General features: G+C 40.5%; 1 pseudogene; it reads left to right on the top strand.

The window, feature by feature from the left end:
* The first annotated feature begins 519 nt into the window (after positions 1-519).
* On the top strand, positions 520-991 carry LOC122479714 (annotated as a pseudogene).
* Positions 992-7,756: the final 6,765 nt, after the last annotated feature.

Raw genomic sequence — 7,756 nt, 5'->3', positions numbered from 1 at the left:
ACCCAGGTAAATACAAAGTCCTAATACCCCACTGAAATTCTCAGGTGTAATCTGGGCCACACAGAACCACATATTCCATTTGAGTTACAGATCTCAGCAACCTCCCCACTTGTGAATTGGAGCCTATGGCAAAAGGACACTGCTACAAGTCATAAGCTCTTGTTGGGCTTTTGGACCCATGAGCTCCTGGATTTGGCCGAAAATTACACACCCTTTGAGAGATAATTGTTGGCCTGTTGTTGGATATTGGTGGATACTAAGTATATGATCCATAGCTGTGAAATAATCTTAAGACCAGAAATCCAAATCATGTTGTGAGTCTGAGCAGAGGTCTCAAACTGCTGGGTATGGGTGGCTCAGAATCATCCGTAGTAAAGTAGAAATTGTATATACATGTGTGGACAAAACCACTTGGGGCCACTTGGGGCCTCACAACTACATAAAATGGTCTCAAGAATCCCCCTCTGCCCACCAGGCATATTGGTAGAGGAGCCACTGGCCCAGATATAAAGACCTCTCTGGAGGGGTGTCGCCTTAGAGATCGGGACTGGCTGGGGTGGCGAAAGGATCAACATGACTTTGGCTAGAGATTTACTCCACCCATCCTTGGAAGAGGAAAAGAAAAAACATAGAAAGAAATGGCTAGTTCAAAGCTCAAATTCCTATTTTATGGATGTAAAATGCCCAGGTTGCTACAAGATTACCACAGTTTTAAGCCATGCTCAGATGGTGGTTCTTTGTGTGGGCTGTTCAACAGTGTTGTGCCAACAAACGTAAGGAAAGGCCAGACTCACAGAAGGGTGTTCTTTTGGAAGAAAGCAACACTAATGATCACACAACCTCTTGAATTTGTGTTATATTGCAGAAAGCCTTATCAGTTCAATAATTTCAGTTAATCTACCAAGATAATGTAATTATGTTTAATTTTGTAAGGTATACAATAGTCATCTCCTATTTTGGTGTCAGTTTTTCAATAAAGTTTTGATTATGGTGAAAAAAAACCAACCTCTCAGAACTGCATGGACTTAGTTCACTGATGGTCCTTTACAGTTAGCTTCTATCTGGCTAGAAGACAGTGCACCTGACTTCCAACCTGAAAGATTTTGTCCCTTAGCAAGTGCAGAAGGAATGTTCAGCACAATGGGAAGAGCCTCATGCAGTATGGATGGCTCTCTAGTCCTCTTCAGTGAAAGAGTCCTACTATATTTCATTGATTTATGGGCTGTGCTAACAGCCTGGCTATTTGGTCAGGCCACTGGAAAGCCTCAAACTAGTATATAAAATAAGCCCCACTGTAGAAACAAAACATTTGGATAAAGATCAATTTGCTCTTAATATGCTTTTTGTTACCCACATAGATGTTCACCAGAACACCTCCTAACCTGACAATGAGAAACATAAACCAATGGGCAAACCATGCTTGTCAACTAAACACAGGAACTAAAATGTCCTTTACCCCAGAACAAGCAGATGTTGTGGATTCTGGATCCATGAGAGGGTGGCCCATGGGAATTCACACTAGACTAAGACTACACACATGGACTGTGTTCAGAAGACTTTGAAACTGCATAGAAAAGCTGTCCTGACTGCCATATCACAGACAAGGCAAAAAACCCTGCCCAGAGACATATTCCTGAGCCAATGGGTCAGATGTTGCAGGTAAATCATATTGAACCTCTCATCTCATCCAGAGGGTTTTGCTGGATCCTGACTGCAGTTGACACTCTCTGGATTTGGCCTAGACATTCCCATGTATTCCATTGACTCAGGCCACACTATCCAGGACCTACAAGCCCACATTTGTTTCTTCCTTAGGTTTCCTGAGCACACTGAATCTAATAACAGCCCAACGCCACATATCATGTGGCATATAATGGAGCTTCCAAGCCCCCATATCATCTCCAAGTGACAGGGCTGATTGAGCATTTTAATGGACAATTAAAGGACAGGCTTAAGCAGCTGGTAGGAGGGGGTAAGATAACCCCAGGCTGTACTATGGTGAGGGATGAGCAGGGGAGAAGTCTGGGCCTCAGCGCAGCAATTTCCTGAAAGGGCACTTGTTATTTGCACCATATGTTTGATCAGGCTGTTTAGCCCTTTCCTCTAATTTTACACTTTTGGTCTCTGTGAGGAACAGTGCAAGGTCCTTCTATTCCCTTCAACCCCTTTCTGAAGACTCACATAGATGGGAATTTGGAAGAGAAATTAAACAAGGAGTGGGAGTCAGTAGCCCCTTCTTCATTTACCCTCCAGGGTACAAAGCATGGGTCTTTGTCTATAAGGTCTTTGAAGAGAATCGCCATTAACCTATCATTTTTAACCCAATATTTTCCTTAAGTTGGCCCTGCCACTTTGCCCCCAGTAGCCCCATGGGATGAGTATTGTATATAGAATAGAAATTTTTGTTGAGTCACAAGAGGATCCAAACCAGAAGATTTGGGATTCATTTGGGGGATGGGTAAATGGTGTCATCTTTGCTCATGGTACAGAACAGACTGCCTGCTTCATAGTCAGTGAGAAGTCCCTCCAACTGATAGGATGTGAGCCCCTTTGGACCTATGAGCTTGGTTATGCAGAAGGGAGAGATGAAAATCTAACCTCTCTCCTCTGCCACAGAGTAGCTTGTGTGACTTCCACATCACCAAATTTATTGCCACGCTCATCCCAGGAAGTTTTCCCTGTCCTACGTTTGACAAATTGCTGGATGTGTCACCCACCACCTGACCACATAGATAAGCATCTGACTGCTATGCTGCTAAATACTACAAATGGGCATTTCTCTAAATATGGACCTTTCTGTTACCTCAGGTACTCCTACCATATTACTCTGAACCCAAAGTATTGCTGCAATTGAATCTGACACTGAAAGCGCAAAATGCCTCCCTAGGTGTCAACTTGTCAGAAATGGGACACTAGGAACATCTTGGCAAAGAGACCTGGGATCCACCACTGGGACTATTTTTGACCTCAGTAGTGAAGGCCTTCTCCTCTACACATGCCCCAACTTACACAGACTTTTCAATTCTATTCAAGGACTCTGCCCACTCACAGCACTTTCTGTACCCCTTTGGAATGTTATTTCTTTAGTAAATATCAGGCCTTCACCTGCCTTCCTCCTAGCAACGAAGCATGCATTTCATAATAAGACACTTATAAATAGTCAAACAGCCTCCCCCCAACCCAGGCTAGACATATCATACTACACCAACTAGGATGGGAACTCCAAAACCAGGCAGACTCTGGTTACTCAGGAGATTTACCAGGAGGCATTACCAACTCCAGGTGATTATTTCTACTGTCAGAGTCCTTCAATCAGAAAGGGTCAGGTACCACCTGAGGTCATCAACGGCACTACTTCAGCTTTCAAAGCATAACAGATCAGTCTCAGTTCCTTGGCCCAAGTAGTGTTGGATAACTACATAGCCCTTGACTCCTTACAGCCAGCCAAGATGAGATCTGTGCAACTGCTGGCACTTTGTGTTGTACCTGGATCAATGAGACTGGAAGAATAGAACAATCCATTACCAGCCTTAGGAAAAAAACCCTCCAGGATCTCTACAGTAAGCCCAAATGGAACATGGGACATCTTTTCCTAGCTTGGCAATGATTGAGGTTCACGATTACATTTAATCCTCTAGGCAAGTGCAATCATCCTTCTTTGAGTGGTATTGATTCTGACCTCAGACTAATTACCTGGTTCTTAACACAGTCCCTTAAAATCTGACTCATTCAGGCCCATGATGGGATAGCCTATGTTTATTCCTTGGGCTGTAAAAAATCAAAAGATAGAGTTGAGGCCAAAATCCTATGTGTGATCTTTCAGGCCTGGCCATATGCAATTACAAACGCTTTTCCTCTTCAAGAACACAGGTAAGCTGCCCTCCCTACACTGGATATACATGCTAAATTAACTTAAGTTGTCTAGGTAATTAAATTGTCAAGGTCCTCCAGAACAGTGTGGAAAACTTTATCATGTTCTTGAGTTTAATGAGAATGCCTACAAAGTTTTCCTAGTATGATTTTTTACTTAGGTTTCTGACATTTTTTTTTAATGTTAATGCCAGTATAGTTGACAGTGTTATGTTAGTTTCAGTTATACAATATGCTGATTCAACAATTCCATACATCACCCAGTGCTCATCATGACAAGTACATTCCTTAATCCCCATCTCCTATTTAACCCATCCACTCACCTACATCCCCTCTGGTAACCATCAGTTTGTTCTCTGTAGTTATGAATCTGTTTCTTGGTTTGTCTCTCTCTCTCTTTTTTCCTTTGCTCATTTTTTTTTGTTTCTTAAATTCCACATATGAGTGAAATTATATGGTATTTGTCTTTCTCTTATTTTGCTTAGCATAATACTCTCTAGCTCTATCCATGTCATTGCAAATGGCAATATTTCATTCTTTTTGATGGCTGACTAATAGTCTATTGTGTATATATATATATATATATATGCCACATCTTCTTTAGCCACTAATCAATCAATGGACACTTGGGCTCCTTCCATAATTTAGCTATTGTAAATAATGTTGCTATAAACATTGAGATGCATGTATCCCTTTGAATTAATGTTTTTGTATATTTTGGATAAACACCCAGTAGTACAATTACTGGATCATAAGGTAGTTCTATTTTTAACTTTTTGAGGAACTTCCATACTGTTTTCAAAACTGGCTGCACCAGTTTGCATTCCCAGCAATAGTGCAAGAGGGTTCTTTATTTCCCACATCTTCACCAACACTTGTTTCTTGTGTTTTTTATTTTAGCCATTCTGACAGGTGTGGGGTGATATCTCATTGTCATTTTCTTTTGCATTTCCCTGATGATGAATGATGTTGAGCATCTTTTCATGTGTCTGTTGGCCATCTGGATCTGACAATTATTTTTATCAAGTTAGAGATTCTTCTTTTCAACTTAAGCTCCCTAGTATTTTTTTAATCAGGAAGGGGTATTAAATTATCAAGGAAAAAAATTTTGGTGTTGATTATAAGATTTTCTTATCTAAGTTTCCTAAAAAGTTGCTTACATGGTGGTTGTAGATTTAGGGCTAATTGAGCCTTGCAAAATGAGTTGGAAAAATTTCTTTTTCTATATCCTGTAATTGCTTCAACAACAGAAATTTTCTTGTATATAAATTGACTGTTCATCTATTTTGTCCCTTATTAAATGAATGTGAAGTATTGGCTTTGTTAGATATATGAATTCTCTATATAGTGGGAATGGGTCTGTTTGGCTTATGAAACATTGCAGGTCTCAGCCTTACCTCCCACATGCTAGAAACAGACCTGGCTTTAGTAATATGGGGACCTCAGGAATATCTATGCAAAAATTTATAGACTCACTTCTCAGGAAGGCAAGAGAGACAAGTAAATAGGCTAAAAGGTATCAAAAGTCTCCCCACTGCTCTGAGAGTAGGGGCTAGCTGGTATTGGAAAGAAAAGCAGAAGAAAGCCCAGTTTCATGTGTTTGGGTTCAATTATCAATAGGCAAATGCTGTACCAGATTCTATCTGAAGCCACCAGGGAAATGTCAAAAGCTTCACAATTCTGCTGCAGTGGGAGCTTCATAAGAGTAAGTTCACAGACAATGGGGCAATGACTGCCACTGCCCATTACTGGTGACATTTGAACTGGGAGGATTCTGTTGCTTAAAAAGGGTGAAAATTGCCAAGCCAGGATGGAAGGAAAACAGAAACATGTGATCACTAAGGGAAAGCAAATAAGACCAAAGCACAATCAGCCCAAGATACCAGAGATTCAAGGAGGAAGCATCATAGAAAAGTAAGCTGATAGAAAAGTATGAACTCCTAAAAAAGGTGTGTTATTAACCAAAAAGTGAAAAGCATCAGGCAACAAAATAAAGAAATTAGATGAAGATACCTAATAGTTGAGGAGAAATGCATTTCAGAAGAGAAAAGAGAATAAAAGTTCAAGTGCCCCTGTGTGGGAATGGGAGTGACTATTCCCTGAAATTACCTCATAAATAACCTTTGGATACTTAAGTGATAGTCCACACATTCAAGGGACCTTTTTCAAATAGAACAAGTTCTCTGCTTTTCCCAAAAGACACCAAAAGCCCTCTCAAGGCTCTTTTCTACAGTATCTCAAGTCCAGTTCAGCATTGGGTCCTTGATAATATCATGCTATTCCACCCACTTTTCTCATTTTTGCCCCCCTGTTATTTGTTGTCCCATCTTGGAACACTCTCCATCCGATACTCCAAAGTGTGAATCCACAAAGGAGTACATGCATCCCAATGTTCATAGCAGCATTATCAATAGCCAGACTATGGAGAGAGCCCAAATGTCCATCAACTGATGAATGGAAAAAGAAGATATGGGGGCATCTGGGTGGCTCAATCAGTTGAGTGTCCAACTCTTGATTTCAGCTCGGGTCATGATCTTATGGTCATGGGATCAAACCCCATATCAGACTCCACGCTGGGTGTAAGGTCTGCTTGGGATTGTCTTTCTCTCTTTCTCTCCCTGTCTCTCTCTCTCTCTCTCCCTCTGCCCCTCTCCCATTCTCACTCTCTCTCTCAAAAAAGATGTGATACACACACACACACACACACACACACTGGAATATTACTCAGCCATCAAAAAGCATGAAATCTTGTTATTTACAATGATGTGGATGGAGCTGGAGTGTATTATGCTAAGTGAAATAAGTCAAGCAGAAAAAGACAAACACCGTATGATTTCACTCATATGTGGAATTTAAGAAACAAAACAGTTGAACATATGGGAGGGAGGAAAAGAAAGAGAGGTGAAACAAACCATAAGACACTCTTAAAGATAGAGAACAAACAGAATTGATGGAGAGAGGTGGGTGGAGGATGGGCAGGATGTGTGATAGGCATTAAGGAAGGCACTTGTTATGATGAGCACTAGGTGTTGCATGTAAGTGATGAATCACTGAATTCTACCCCTGAAACCAATATTGTACTTGTATGTTAACTAGAATTTAAATAAAATCTTAGAAAAGAAAAAAAAGAGAAGAAAAGAAAAGAAAAGAAGAAAAGAAAAGAAAAAAAGAAAAGAAAAATAAAGTGTGAATCCAGACAACACTATCCACTTCCTCCAGGAAGCCAGCTCTGACTACTCCAGCCTAGATCTTTATTGTCCAAGTTCTTCTTACATGTTTATTCAGGACCCCACAGGCTGCTCCCAAAGTTGTTTAATGAAAATGCAAAATGCCTCTTTCCATTGTTCCCAGGCTAACCTTTTAACTCTTGTCATGCGTGACATCTAACACTGTTGCTTCATCATCAAAAAGAGCTGGCCCACAGGTGGCTTTGGCACAGAACCAAAGAGTATTATTTTCAACTCTAACTTCTGTCTTTCTAAGCCAGGATGAAGCCAGATGACAGAACCACCCATTGATGCACAAATAAGCTAAAGACTTTACCAACTAGCATACTTTCTTAGGGGATGTTGTGGATTGGTTTGATATGATTTCAAATCCATTTATTTATGGCAAAGACAAAAAAAAAAACTGAAGTAAGCTGTGTCAGGATATCCTTATCTTATCTGTGGTACTGAGCACTCAGTAACTCAGCTCCTGAGGAGTGTTGCTGGGGACTAAAACATTTGAGGAAGCAACTATGGCAAGAGGACATTTAAACTTTAAATACTGAGAGTTTGTGAGGACTGAGATGGTTCATTCTGGGCAAGATGATTCTGCTAATCTAAAAAGTGCTTCACTGGGTGTTGTATGGAAACTAATGTGACAATAAATTTCATATAATAAA

This window comes from Prionailurus bengalensis, chromosome C1 (genome assembly GCF_016509475.1).
Source record: "Prionailurus bengalensis isolate Pbe53 chromosome C1, Fcat_Pben_1.1_paternal_pri, whole genome shotgun sequence".
NCBI lineage: Eukaryota > Metazoa > Chordata > Mammalia > Carnivora > Felidae > Prionailurus > Prionailurus bengalensis.
Note: the sequence above shows the minus strand (reverse complement) of the source record. Positions and strands in the feature narration are given on the sequence as shown.